We start from the raw sequence: 16,033 nt of genomic DNA, 5'->3' as shown, positions 1-16,033 counted from the left end.
GCTGTGCGGTCACTTATATAGTGACAATGGGGCGGGGTCACATGGTATATGTCACATGGGTTGGTCACATGGGTTGATGTCACATGGGGACTATGACATCGTAAGGGGGCGGGGTCACCATGTGACATCAACCCATGTGACATATACCATGTGACCCCGCCCCATTGTCACTATATAAGTCACAGCGCAGGGCGGCTCTGGCATTCCGGCCGGAGGGAGCGACGTGTCAACATCGCCTGGAGAAGAACAAGAAGAACAAGAAGAAGAACAAGAACGGAAGGCGGCGACAGAAGACCGGGCCACCGCCTGTAAAAGAGCTACAAGAAGGTGCGGTGGCCCGGCAGAAGAACCGAAGGCGGCGACAGAAGAACGGAAGACGGCGACTGAAGACCGGGCCACCGGACCAGGCGCGGTGGCCCGGCAGAAGAACCGAAGAGGGGGACAAGACCCCCGAAGTCGGGAGAAGAGGCCGGCGGCGGGGAGGAAGAAAGCCGGACTCCTCCGCTGGCAAAAGAGCTACACACACATAGCGGAGGAGTCCGGCGAGAAGACCCCCGAAGACGGAAGACCCCCGGCTGTGCAATAAAATATTTTTTCCCCCTGTGTTGTGTTTTTATTTGTACTTTATTTCACAGGTGAATGGGTAGGGGTACATTGTACCCCATACTCATTCACATAGGGTGGGGGGCCGGTATCCGGGGGCCCCCTTCTTAAAGGGGGCTCCCGGATTCCGATAAGCCCCCCGCCCGCAGACCCCGACAACCAACGGCCAGGGTTGTCGGGAAGAGGCCCTTGTCCTCATCAACATGGGGACAAGGTGCTTTGGGGTGGGGGGGCCGCGCGGCCCCCCCTTCCCCAAGGCACCCCCCATGTTGAGGGCACGCGGCCTGGTACGGCTCAGGAGGGGGGGCGCGCTCGCTCGCCCCCCTTTCCTGGCCGGCCGGGTAGCGTGCTCGGACAAGGGTCTGGTGTGGACTTGGGGGGAACCCCCACGCCGATTTTTTTCGGCGTTGGGGTTCCCCTTTAAGCCCATTCCAGGCGGCGGAGCCCGCGACGTCTCCTTCGCGGGCCCCGCCTACCTGTACACGCGCTCGAAATGGGCGGATTTGCCTCCTCCTTACGTGGGCGAGTCCGTTCATTTCAAAAGTTGAGCGAACTGTTTGCCCAACCTTGTTCGTCAAACAGTCCGCTCGTGTGTGGGCAAGTCCGCTCATGCAAATTTTGAGCGGACTGTTTGACAAACTGTTTGCCGAACAAGGTTGGGCGAACAGTCCGCGCGTGTGTACGCGGCCAAAGAGTGACTGGACAAACTAAAAAACAGAGACACCATGAAGATTCACAAGAACAGTTGGCTAAAAAATCAATGCAAGGACACAATGTACATCCAGCACAGAATTCACAGGTTTCCAGATTTTCCACTTCCTTGATGGCAGGTAATTCACATTTGGGTGTGGCTATGGAACTATCCTCTATTTCCCCTTGTGAAGATGTCTATGATCACACAAACAATAGACAGCTAGTAGATCAGAGGGAGATCGAATCCACTCCACATGCCCCTGTTTTTTCTTCTTTTCAGAACCGCCCAGTTCCCAATACTTAAAAAGGGAACACAATAGCCAACATACCTACAACTAGGTGTTACAGGTGATGGATTCTTACATTTTAATACCTCCAGAAATATAGTCAATCTATCCTCACATACCCTTAGCACCTATGAAACTGATGTTCTTATGAAGGCATTGGGGTTCTGTCCCAATAAGAACTTTAACAAGTTTGATTTGATTAAGGACCTTCACCTTTTCATAAGAAAACTCCTACTGAAAAACAAGTACAGTAGGAATATTGATCCAAATATTCAATTGAGTAAGGAAGAAGATAGGGCGATTAGCCAACTTATCTCCCTTCTTGTATTTAGAGATTTGAATAAAATATCAACAAAAGCCTGTCCCGAAGAGAATATGACCCCGTTTGAAAAACAGGCCCTAAAAGACCTATCAAAAAATTGTTCATTGGTGGTTAAACCATCTGACAAAGGTGGAAATACTGCTTTTATGGACAATTATCAGTATAACGTCATGTGCAGCAAAATCCTGAAAAATGAGAATTGGTATTGTACTATTCCTATCAATAAAATTGTAAAGTTCAATGCCAAATTTTATGAGCTTGTAGACACTGCCAGCACAAAGGGAATTATAACAACTACAATTTGGAAATACATACGTACTGATATTTTACTCAAGGCTGAAGATCCATAAAAACAGAAATGATCCACCCGGCCATCGGATCATCTCGGTTAATGGCTCCATCTCTGAAAGGCTAATGCCGCATACACACGTAGCCAACTATCTGGCGGACTTAGTCTGATGGACTTCCCGTCGGACTGTTCGCCGGACTTTCCGAACGAGCTACTTGCCCACACACGGCACTTTTTCAGCAGACTAATACGGCATACTTTTGAAATGAACGGACTCGCCCACACACGCGGAGGAAAGTCCGCTCATTTTGAGTGCGTCTCTAGGTAGCCGGGACCAGTGAAGGAGGCGTTGCTGGCCCCGTCACCTGGTATGGACCGAAGAGGGGGACAGGACCCCCAAAGAGGGAGACAAGACCCCCGAAGTCGGAAGAAGAGGGCGGTGGCGAAGAAGAAAGCCGGGCTCCTCCGCTAGTAAAAGAGCTAGCAGAAGATAGTGGAGGAGTCCGGCGAGAAGACCCCCGAAGGCGGAAGACCCCCGGAGCTGTGCAATAAACTATTTTAACCCTTGTGCGTTGTGCTTTTTTAACTTTTTTTTTACAGGTGAATGGGTAGGGGTACATTGTACATTGTACCCCATACTCATTCACATAGGGTGGGGGGCCGGTATCCGGGGGCCCCCTTATTAAAGGGGGCTCACGGATTCCAATAAGCCCCTTGCCCGCAGACCCCGACAACCAACGGCCAGGGTTGTCAGGAAGAGGCCCTTGTCCTCATCAACATGGGGACAAGGTGCTTTGGGATGGGGGGGCCGCGCCCCCCCCTTTCCCAAGGCACCCCCCATGTTTAGGGCGCTCAGGAGGGGGGCGCTCACTCGTCCCCATCCCCTTTCCTGGCCGGCCGGGTAGCGTGTTCGGACAAGGGTCTGATGTGGACCTGGGGGGGACCCCACGCAGATTTTTCGGCGTAGGGGTTCCCCTTTAAGTCCATACCAGGATACGGGGCCAGCAATGCCTCCTTCACTGGCCCCGGCTACTTGGAGACGCGCTTAAAATTAGCGAACTTTTCTCCACATGGGAAAAGTCCGCTCATTTCAAAAGTACGGTGGACTAGCACACACACGGCCATACTGTCCACCGAAAAGCGAGTCTGGTGGACAGATTGGAGTGCAAAAATACTTTCTTAGTCCGCTGGACTTTTGGGTAAAAAAAGTCCGCTGGAGGCTACACACGGGCGGATTGTCCGGCGGACTTGAGTTTGCCGGACTTTTCCACGGGATTGTTTGATCATGTGTATGCGGTATTAGTCGACTAATAGATGAACATCTTAGGCCCTTTGTAATCAGCCTCCATTGTATGTAAAAGATACGATACATTTTCTTTAAATTCTAGATGGTCTTTTCATTTCAGAGCACTCAGCGTTAGTTACTATTGACGTTGAGGCGCTCTACAGTTCAATTCCACATACCCTGGATTTGGCTGCGATCCATCACATCCTATATCAACAAATAGATGATGAATGGCCTTATAGCAACTTTAATCTGCATGCCTGGCTAGGCTTAATAAGAATCAGTTTAATCTTACCTTTACAATGGCCTATCATTCCGATGAGGTGACTTTTCTGGATGTCATGGTCCTCCGTGGGGAGGACAGTGCCATCCAGACTCGTCTCTTCAGGAAATTTACAGCAGAAAACTCTATACTCCATGCCTTCAGTTTACACCCATGCCCATTCATAACTTCTATACCCTTTAGCCAGTATCTGCGTACTAGACGAAATTGCTCCGATGAGAACATTTTCCAAATCAAAGCAAAAAAAATGCAGATTTGATTATTGGAGAGAGGATACTCTAAAACATGCCTCAAGAAGGCCTATAAAAAATCATTTGAAAAGGCCAGATGTGAACTTCTATACTCCCAAAAACCAAAGAGAAATGGCCAAAATGAAAATGTGACTAGAATAATAGTGCCCAATTCTAATCAACATAATAAAATCTGTAACATAGTGCAAAAATATTGGCACCTTTTGTCCATGGACTTGAACCTGGGCAAATTTGTGTCAACTAAACACTTATTACATTTAAATGAGTCACATCAATGGGGATTGCATTGTCCAGAGTGAGTTTAGAGGTGAAAACCAGGGGCGACCCTTGCAAAACCAAAGGCAAATATACATGTAGGGGTTGCACCCTTTGTCATTTCATACAGGTGGGATCCACATGTATGAGCAGAGCATTATGCCAACTGCAAGACCAAAGGGGTGGTGTATTTGTTACTCTGCGTTTGCGGTTCACTTTATGTGGGCAAAACTAAGACTGAACTATGCTGTAGGAGGTTGAAACACATCTGGAGCATGAAAAGATGTAATTTAGATCTCCCCCTGGGAAGACACATAACATTTCTGCATAATGGCACCTTTCCAAGAATCAAGTTTTTGGTTCTCGATAGAGTACATCCAAGTGCAAGAGGGGGAGACTGGAATAAAATCATATTACAACAAGAATTGAAATGGATTTTCCTGCTCCAGGCCATGCTCTTTCCAGGTCTAGATGAGGCAGTCAATTAGAAGCCCTTCCTTGAAGGGTTTGCATCTGGAGGGATGGAAAAATAGCCCAATCTGTATTTACACATTCCTTGTTGTTTATGTTGGGATCTTTTAGGGTTTAACTCGCCATGGGACAATCAAAGCTTTTTATTTCTATCGATCTCAATCTCCTCTCTCTTTTCTTTCTCTATGATTTAACATATTTATATATAATATAATTTATAGATATGGGGATAATTATTGTGATTGAGATGTGTATGTCAATGCTTTGCCCTATGATTGTGTATTCGTTCCTATATGGTTGTTGCTATATGTACACATTGTGTATATTTGTATGCTTTTGAAAACAAAATCAACTCCAATTCTGCTTTCTGCTCCTTTTGTCTTTTTTATTTTCTCTCCTTCCCCCTTTATTGTTCTTTACTATGTTTGTTGATTTCTTTTTATTAGTGGGATTCAGAGTGGGTCATGTGATTGATCTGCATGTGATCCTGGTATGCGTGGGCCATTCTGGCTCATGGGTGTTTTTTTATCAAGTGATATTTCACTGATCTACCCCTTCCCCCATTCAGCAGTTCCCTTGCAGCCCCTCTTGTTTTAGGTGGGCTTCATATCAACTCCTTGTCATTGGTGTTGATGTGTTTTTTCCTTAACATCTATGTCCCATCCTTCACAGCTGTGTAGACTGGCAGATTAGCTTCCTGTCTCTGCACAGGTGCTGTCTGCCAGCTTGGAGATGATATGTTATTTCTCTTGATCTCCCGCTTCGCATGCTGTGGTCCCCCGGGTGCATGCTGGTAAGGGCGTGACGTCAACACTCCCACATCGCCATCTTCGATGTGGGCAGGGGGTGGCGGCATGCGCCGTGCACCAGGGAGACTGCTATTTTCCACACACATGCATGTGTGGGTGATTACCATCACCCACACCCGCTAGGAGGGTCAGACATTTTGATCAGCCCCTATATATAGGGATTATAATATCTTGGATGTGTCTAACTGTGGGTTGTTCATGGCCTTTTCTGGATCTTTTTAAGCTACCAGTTATATCTCCTATATGGACTTCTGGTGCTTATATATCCACCTATTCCATACCGCTTAACATCAGGGATTCAACCATTCAATTTGTTTGATCCATCTTTATCATAGTGTTGTCCTCATCTACAGTATATATGCACAGCACCTTTTTGAGGTATATATATATTTACTTATGATTTTTTATAGTTCTATAAGTACTTCTGTTGATCCCCATGCCAGCCTCTTTTGCCACTGGATGGACAATAAATGCTGATTTAATGTATGATGTTGTTGAAAATGTGTATCTTTTGTATTTTAGATTGCTACATATAATACTATTTGCATATTGGACTATCCCTGAAGAAGGAGTTTATGATACTCTGTAACGCGTAGGAAATACAAATGCATATGGTTCTTTTATATGTTCACATTTTGAGTGCATATGTGCTTAGAAAAATCCGAGAAATATATACACTCGAAAGCAATTTGTATAGACACTTTAATTATATGTTTGTATGATATGTATATTACTGTTTTTGATAATTGTTAAATAAAATTTCTTTATACTTTTTTTACCAATCAAGTGTCTCACAGTCTATGCCTATAAAGTCCCATCCATAAGGGGAAATTTTTGTACTATACTTAAAACTATTTTGAATACTGCCAATAGTGGCATATTGGCTACCTTGCCAGTCTACTGCATGGAGGATTAGGATCTGCCACCTGAGACTCAGATCGTGGCGTGGTTTCCTTTGCACTCTACATAATGTGATGAGCCAGTGCGTCCCCCGTGCCCCAGGATGACATCATATTGTGACGAAATGTGTGTCAGGAGGAGTGGCATGCTGACTTAATCGTGTATATACAGCACTTATCCGTTCTCCTCTACACATGCACTGAGGTTCTCCCGACGCGTTTAGTCTCCTTGGACGTCGTCTGGGGTGACGACGTCCAAGGAGACGAAACGCATCGGGAGAACCTCACTGCTGTGATTATTTTCTCATTATTTATGTCAACTGCAGAAATGTAAGTTTGATACTTTTTTAATAAATGTACAAGTTTTACGGAATTACGCTATTTTGGTTCCATTCTTCTATTCTGTATGATCGTTTGGTGGAGTGTGATCTGCTCTATTGATTGGAGGATATTTGGCATTGTGTTTGGTCTTGGAGGAGTTTCTGCACCAACCAGTTCCACGCTTCATGGTTCCCTGAAGGCCATCTAATCATTTTTGTATCAAAGCCGTTTGGACCCTTCAGGCATATGTCCGTTTGGGTCACATGTGTCCGGTAAGCCTCAATATTGTTCCAGGTGGTGGTGTTCACATAAGGGTGTACTGTGCACTTTTTGGATTCCCTGGAAGATATTTGTCATTACTCTTCACGTTGAGGGGGACTACTGATGGTTCCTCATACAGACATTGCACAAATTTTCACTGGAGGACTTTGATATATATTTTTTTTATATTATTTTCCTTTTTTATTTCTTTTTCACGTGTAATATTTATACATATACACATTTAATGAATATTGGGGCAACCCGATAACCAAGTATAAGTTTATATTTCTTTGTATATAGACCTTTTCTGTATATTTACCTCATTTATTTCACTTAGCGCGACACTTTGTTATACATCTGTATGATGGAACAAATACGATCCAAGGGCAGCTACAGCACCTGCCCACGAAAACACATTTTCCTATTGCAGTGAGCGCGAGAGAGAAGTGACAATGTCCTTTAGGTCTAGTATTGATTTTAAGGGGAACCCCCTACGCCAAAGTCCATACCAGACCTTTATCTGAGTACGCAGCCCCGCCGGTCAGGAAAGGGGGTGGGGAAGAGCGAGTGCCCCCCTCCTGAACCGTACCAGGCCGCATGTCCTCAACATGGGTGGTGGGTGCTTTGGGGAAGGGGGGCACTCTGCGGCCCCCCCACCCCGAACCACCTTGTCCCCATGTTGATGAGGACATGGGCCTCTTCTCGACAACCCTGGCTATTGGTTGTTAATAAGGGGGCCCTCAGATTCCAGCCTCCCACCCTAAGTAAATAAGTATGGGGTACATTGTTTCATTCACCTGGGTCAAAAAGTGTCAATAAAAAACACACTAGACAGGTTTTTAAGTAATTTATTAGGAGGCTCCGGGATCTCTTCCGTCTTCGGGGGTCTCTTCCGACTCCTCCACTCTCTCCGGCCTCTTCTCCCACTCTCCAGCCTTCTCTCCTGGTCTCTGGCTCTTCTCCCACTCTCCAGCCTCTTCTCCCACTCTCCGATTATTCTTCTGGGCTCCTCCGCTATCTTCTGCTCTTTTGACGCTCTTTTGCTAGTGGTGGCCTGGTCTTTTCCATTGTCTTCTTCCATCCGGTCTTTTTATGATGTTAACACAACGCTCTCTCCTGCTGTAATGCTGTCTGCACTGTGAGCTAGTATTTATATAGGCATGGGGCAGGGTCATCGGATGATGTCACCAGGTGACCCCGCCCCTTGTGATGGCCCAGTCCCAGCATGCCCCGGGACTGTGCCTCCTGGATTCCGATAAGCCCCCGTCCACAGCCCCCGACAACCAATGGCCAGGGTTGTCGGAAAGAGGCCCTTGTCCTCATCAACATGGGGACTAGGTGCTTTGGGTTGGGGGATGCTGGACGCCTTCCTTCCCCAATGCACCTACCCTTCATGTTGAGGGCATACGGCCTGGTACAGTTCAGGAGGGGGGCGCGCGCTTGTCCCCACCCACTTTCCAGACCGGCTGAGCTGCGTGCTCGGATAAGGGTCTGGTATGGACTTTGGGGGGATCCCATGCCTTTTTTTGGCATAGGGGGGTTCCCTTTAAAATCCATACCAGGAGATGGGGCTCGCAAGGTGTCAATCTCACCAATGAAAGTGGTGAGATTGACTTCCTTTTCTCGTCCTGTCGTACCTCATCACGTTCAAAATGAATGGACTTTAGTTCCGTGTGTGGGCAAGTCCGTTCATTCGGAAGTCCGTCGTAACTCCGTCGAAAGTCCGTCGGGAAGACCGTCGGACATAGTCTGCCAGAAAGTCCGGTCATGTGTGGGCAAGTCCGTTCATTCGGAAAGTCTGTCTGAACTCCGCCGAAAGTCAGTCGGGAAGACCGTTGGACCTAGTCTGCTGGAAAGTCCGGTCGTGTGTGTGCGGCATTAGGGGTAAAAAGAGTGTGCAGCAGGTAAGAGAGAGGTGGGAGCTAGGAGAGAGATTTCTGAAGGTCAGACAGAGTTTTCCTTGGAGACAGGTTAAAGTGATGTTAAAGTCTTTTTTTGTTGTGCTTACAAATAACAAACCTGCTCTGTGCAGAGATTTTGCACAGAGCAGGCAGATCCTTCTCTTCTTGGGTCCTTTGCCGACACTGCTGGCCTCTCCCTCCTGCCGAGTGCCCCCACAGCAAGCAGCTTGCTATGGAGGCATCCGACTTGAACCACTGCTCTGTGTATCCATTCAAACACAGAGCCATGGCTTGGCCCCCCTCCTCATTGGCTCACTGACTTTGATTGACAGCATCTGGAGCCAATCGCGCCCACTGCTGTGTCTCAGCCAATCAGGAGGGAGATTCCCTGGACAGTCCAGGCTCTCGTGCAACATTGCTGGATCAAGATGAGGCTCAGGTAAATACTAGGGGGCTGAGGGGGGCTGCTGCACACTGAAGGTTTTTTATCTTAACGCATAGAATTCATGAAGATAAAAAACTTCTGCCTTTAGAACCACTTTAAACAAGGGTAACAACAGGTGGTATCAAGGAGGAGACCATTTTGGGAGGAGGTAATGTTAGCACAAAACATAAATAGATAAAGGCACAAGAGAGTATTGCTAGGAGAGAGTAAGGAGATTTATGTAGTTTTAAGTAGAATTTTCCTTGAAGGTTGAATTATGGAAAGAGGACAAGGTTAACACAGATTTGTATCAGGTAGGTTTAGCACACAACTGATACATAATAGAGGTATGAAAAGGGGCCTAGTTAGTATTGATAGAAGAGAGATTTGTGAATGTCCTTGGAGATACAGTAGAATTATCAGATTACAATGACAACAACACAGATTTGTAGCAAGAAAGTGAACATTTTGTGATGAGGTAAGGTTAACATAAAATGCATGTATAATGTAGATATGTGGAAGAAATGGCCTACCAATTATAGCAGCAAGAAAATATTATATGTCATTTCACTAAAATATTTTCTCATACATCACGTTTACAACTGTATCTTTAAACATCATAGAGTGGATAAAAAACAGCAAAACTCTTACAGTAGCGCAATAAAGCTAAGAGGCAGGAATCAAAAACATTTATTTGGAGCTTTTTTTACCATTTCATAAATGTAATTTGAACAGATACAATACTTAAAGGAGAAGTATGCTGTATGAAAAAAAAAAAAAAAATACACATACTCACCTCCATACTGCAACATTGGTGTGATGCTGCAACAGTCCAACATCAGCTCAAAGACCTGGTCAACCTGGTCTGCTTGGAGTGGAGAGCAGTGGCTGTCAGTCACCGCTCTCTGCTCTGGTCTTCCAGCATTCATTGAAGCGCCAGGCAGTGGAAAGGGGAGCTGCAGCTGGCTCTGTCTCTCAGCCACAAACCGTGAGGTGGAGCCAGCTTACAATCGGACAGCTGAGTGGATCCTGAAAATATTATTGGAATCCTTCCAGAGCCTACAGCTATTCTACCATGTCAGGTGATAGCACACAATAGCCCACTGTTAGCTGACTCTGAGTCACAGTAGAGCACACATAAGTGAACTCCTGTGTCCCACAAAAGACCACTTTGGCCATACTTTTCTTTTAATTATAGATGTCCCTGCAAAATAATTTAAGCCATCATAGCTATTGACTTCTGTGTTTTTTTCCCCCCCATAATCTCCTTTTATTGTAAAGACGGGCTGCTTGAATTTGACACAATCTTTCACCCTTTATTTATCAACTGTGATAGTCACACAATGTATAAAACTCATCTACAATACAGGCATACCCCACTTTTAAGTACTCTATTTACTAAAGTTGGAAAGTGCAAAATCAGGCTCACTTCTGCCTAGAACCCAATTAGCTTCCAGGTTTTAGTACCAAAGCTTAATTGAACAAGCAAATGTTAGAAGTGCATTGGTTTCTATGCAGAAGTGAGCCTGATTTTGCACTTTCCAACTTTAGTAAATAAACCCCATTGTGTACTTAAAAGTGGAGGTATACCTGTAATCTTCAATTCAGAATTACAGTATACTTTGTAATTTATCAAGACATCAATCTTCAAAAATGCTGCCATTTTAAATGTTTTTCAGCTCCATAATAGCTTTTCTCAAGTCCTCTACCATGTAGAGATGAATGAAGAACTTGAATTCTGAAAAACAAAAGAGGAAAATACCATTGATAGACTCCAAAGAACAGTTGCCATATGAAATAACAGTAGAATTAATAACAAATATGAAATAGAACACTACACTAGGCATGTACCCATAATAAAGTGGATGTAAACCCATTTTGTACCCTTGTATCTACAGGTAAGCCTATGATAAGGCTTACCTGTAGGTACTATCTATGAATATCTCCTAAACCTTTATGGTTAAGGAGATGTTCACACTTCATGCAGCTGGTGTGGTCATTGGCGCATGCACTCTGAAGGGACGGTATACGCGTGACATCCTTTTAGAGCTCCGTGCCGTGGTCTGTGACTACCGTGTGCATGCATGCACATGAGTAACGTAATCGCTGCGTGGCCAGATGATCAGAGGACGTGAACCCAGAAGGAAGACTGGATGAAGATGAAAGTGTCTGTCAGAGCTCACAGCGTGGCAGTGCAGGGCTTCATTCAAAGGTAAGTATTTCATAATGTGCTAGTATGCAATGCATATTAGCACATTATGCCTTTACTTTGCAGGGCTTTTAACCACTTCCCGACCAGCGCACGATGATGTACGTCGACAGAATGGCACGGGCAGGCATATTGGCGTACAGGTACGTCCAATATTCGATGCCGCCCTGCCATCGGGAGCGCGCCGCCGGCGGCACGCTTCCGCGCTGGTCGGGACCCCCGTGAGTCTGGTCGCAGGACCCGCGGACTCGATCGCCACGGGCATCCCCGCGATCGTCTCACGGAGCGGCCGAATGGAGGAAATGCTGTATAAACAACATTTCTCCATTCTGCCTAGCAACTAGTGACGCTGATCTCTGCTCCATGTGATTGGAGCAGAGATCAGTGTACACTAAATGAAAGCCCAACCCCCCCACAGTTAGTAACACACCCCTAGGAACACTTAACCCCTACACTGCCACCCACTGGTTAACCCTTTCACTGCCAGTGTCATTTACACAGGAATCACTGCATTTATATAGCAGTGATTACTGTATAAATGACAATGGTCCCAAAAATGTGTCAAAAATGTCCGATGGGTCCCCCACAATGTCGCAGTCACAATAAAAATCGCAGATCGCCGCCATTACTAGTAAAAAAAAAAATAATAATAAATTATTAATAAAAATGCTATAAAACTATCCCTATTTTGTAAACGCTATAACTTTTGCGCAAACCAATCAATAATCGCTTATTGCAATTTTTTTTACCAAAAATATGTAGAAGAATACGTATCGACCTAAACTGAGGGAAATTTTTTTTTTTTTATATATTTTTGGGGGATATTTATTATAACAAAAAGTAAAAAATAATGCGTTTTTTTCAAAATTGTCGCTCTATTTTTGTTTATAGCGCAAAAAATAAAAACCGCAGGGGTGATCAAATACCACCAAAAGAAAGCTCTATTTGTGGGAAAAAAAGGTCGTCAATTTTGTTTGGGAGCCACGCCGCACGACCGCGCAATTGTCAGTTAAAGCTACGCAGTGCCGAATCGCAAAAAGTGGTCTGGTCTTTGACCAGCAAAATGGTCCGGTCTGCAAGTGGAAGACCATTTATTGTAAAAAAAAAAATAACCCCCCAAAAAATAACATCCAACAAACTCCGTGCTTGAAGATGCCACGAGAATAATAATACCTATGAAAAGAGAGCCAATGCAGTCAAAAGTGTGCATACATAAACCCATGAAACAAGAGAAAAACATTTACTCTCATTGATGCCCAACAAATCTGAAAGAATACCTTTCTCTGGGATGACAATAAAGTTGGTGAGATCATGCCCAATGTTCCTGGTAAAACATAATTATCAATGGTTATAACAGAAAATGGCAGTCAATAGCCTCAACAACTGTAGCAGCAACATTATACTGTTCAAAAATGTCTCATTTGGCTTCAGGGTAAACCCAGATGTGTATTATTTGGGACTAACTGTCACCTAGTCCCTTTATAAAAAGTGATATAAGAGATATCTGCGTGTATAACTTTGCCTATACCATTTGCTACTGTAGTCCAGATATTGTATTGACATATTGGTGTCTAAAAATTGCAGGGAATTTGGTGGGTGGGATTTTTATGGGGGTTGTTATATCTTGATATTTTTTACTTTTGTACAATAAATGGTCCTAATATGGGGACATGGCTAGTGTAGTGTTAGGCCGCGTACACACGGGCGGACTGTTCGCCCAACCTTGTCCGCTGAACAGTGTTTGGGCGGACAGTCCGCCCGTGTGTGGGCTTTCAGCGGACAGTTTCAGCGGACAGTTGGACGGACAAAGTCTTTCGGAAATTCCGAAAAACTGTCCGCTGAAACTGTGTTTGAGCGAACAGTCCGCCCGTGTGTAGGCTACTTTCGAAATGAGCAAACTGTTCCCGCTCGGAAAGTCCGCCCATTTCGAGCGCGTGTACAGGTAGGCGGGGCCCGCGAAGGAGACGTCGCGGGCTCCGCCGCCTGGAATGGGCTTAAAGGGGAACCCCAACGCCGAAAAAAATCGGCGTGGGGGTCCCCCCAAAGTCCACACCAGACACTTGTCCGAGCACGCTACCCGGCCGGCCAGGAAAGGGGGGCGAGCGAGCGTGCCCCCCCTCCTGAGCGGTACCAGGCCGCGTGCCCTCAACATGGGGGGTGCCTTGGGGAAGGGGGGGCCGCGCGGCCCCCCCACCCCAAAGCACCTTGTCCCCATGTTGATGAGGACAAGGGCCTCTTCCCGACAACCCTGGCCGTTGGTTGTCGGGGTCTGCGGGCGGGGGGCTTATCGGAATCCGGGAGCCCCCTTTAATAAGGGGGCCCCCGGATACCGGCCCCCCACCCTATGTGAATGAGTATGGGGTACAATGTACCCCTACCCATTCACCTGTGAAATAAAGTACAAAAAAAAACACAACACAGGGAAAAAATATTTTATTGCACAGCTCTGGGGGTCTTCCGTCTTCGGGGGTCTTCTCGCCGGACTCCTCCGCTATCTGTGTGTAGCTCTTTTGCTAGCGGAGGAGTCCGGCTTTCTTCCTCCCCGCCGCCGGCCTCTTCTCCCGACTTCGGGGGTCTTGTCCCCCTCTTCGGTTCTTCTGCCGGGCCACCGCGCCTTCTTGTAGCTCTTTTGCAGGCGGTGGCCCGGTCTTCTGTCGCCGCTGCCTTCCGTTCTTCTGTCGCCGCCTTCGGTTCTTCTGCCGGGCCACCGCGCCTTCTTGTAGCTCTTTTACAGGCGGTGGCCCAGTCTTCTGTCGCCGCTGTCGTCGCCGTCGCCGCCGCCGCCTTCCGTTCTTGTTCTTCTTCTTCTTGTTCTTCTTCTTCTTCTTCTCCTGGAGATGTTGACTCGACGAGCTCTCCGGCCGGAATGCCAGGGACACGCTCCGCTGCCACTTATATAGTGACAATGGGGCGGTGTCACATGGTATATGTCACATGGGTTGGTCACATGGGTTGATGTCACATGGGGACTATGACATCGTAAGGGGGCGGGGTCACCATGTGACCAACCCATGTGACATATACCATGTGACACCGCCCCATTGTCACTATATAAGTGGCAGCGGAGCGTGTCCCTGGCATTCCGGCCGGAGAGCTCGTCGAGTCAACATCTCCAGGAGAAGAAGAAGAAGAACAAGAAGAAGAAGAACGGAAGGCGGCGGCGGCGGCGGCGACGACAGCGGCGACAGAAGACCGGGCCACCGCCTGTAAAAGAGCTACAAGAAGGCGCGGTGGCCCGGCAGAAGAACCGAAGGCAGCGGCGACAGAAGACCGGGCCACCGCCTGCAAAAGAGCTACAAGAAGGCGCGGTGGCCCGGCAGAAGAACCGAAGAGGGGGACAAGACCCCCAAAGTCGGGAGAAGAGGCCGGCGGCGGGGAGGAAGAAAGCCGGACTCCTCCGCTAGCAAAAGAGCTACACACAGATAGCGGAGGAGTCCGGCGAGAAGACCCCCGAAGACGGAAGACCCCCGGAGCTGTGCAATAAAATATTTTTTCCCTGTGTTGTGTTTTTTTTTGTACTTTATTTCACAGGTGAATGGGTAGGGGTACATTGTACCCCATACTCATTCACATAGGGTGGGGGGCCGGTATCTGGGGGCCCCCTTATTAAAGGGGGCTCCCGGATTCCGATAAGCCCCCCGCCCGCAGACCCCGACAACCAACGGCCAGGGTTGTCGGGAAGAGGCCCTTGTCCTCATCAACATGGGGACAAGGTGCTTTGGGGTGGGGGGGCCGCGCGGCCCCCCCTTCCCCAAGGCACCCCCCATGTTGAGGGCACGCGGCCTGGTACGGCTCAGGAGGGGGGGCGCGCTCGCTCGCCCCCCTTTCCTGGCCGGCCGGGTAGCGTGCTCGGACAAGTGTCTGGTGTGGACTTTGGGGGGACCCCCACGCCGATTTTTTTCGGCGTTGGGGTTCCCCTTTAAGCCCATTCCAGGCGGCGGAGCCCGCGACGTCTCCTTCGCGGGCCCCGCCTACCTGTACACGCGCTCGAAATGGATGGATTTGCCTCCTCCTTACGTGGGCGAGTCCGTTCATTTCAAAAGTTGAGCGAACTGTTTGGCAAACAGTTCGCTGAAACAGTCCGCTCGTGTGTGGGCAAGTCCGCTCATGCAAATTTTGAGCGGACTGTTTGCCCAACCTTGTTCGTCAAACAGTTTCGGCAAACAGTCCGCGCGTGTGTACGCGGCCTTAGTATTTGAGACTTGTTAATACATATAGTAAATTGGTAGTTTATATGCCAACTATCCAATGGAGTCTAGCAATTGTGTTTTGTTTTCTATGTAGAGTCACTATGGACTCTGGATGAGTGAGGAGCTGGCAGACCCACAGTTGCATTTGCATTTGCATTTAGTAACTCGAAATCTGCCAATTGGCAATTCACTTAATGGACTTCTGTGATCTGATCTGCTGGGATCTGATCTGCTGTTTCACTTGTAAACAATATATATATATATATATATATATATATAT

The sequence above is a fragment of the Lithobates pipiens genome, unplaced genomic scaffold (assembly GCF_037356315.1).
Source record: "Lithobates pipiens isolate NorthernLeopardFrog02 unplaced genomic scaffold, aLitPip1_a1.2 Scaffold_16, whole genome shotgun sequence".
Taxonomy (NCBI): domain Eukaryota; kingdom Metazoa; phylum Chordata; class Amphibia; order Anura; family Ranidae; genus Lithobates; species Lithobates pipiens.
This window is presented reverse-complemented; position numbering follows the sequence as displayed.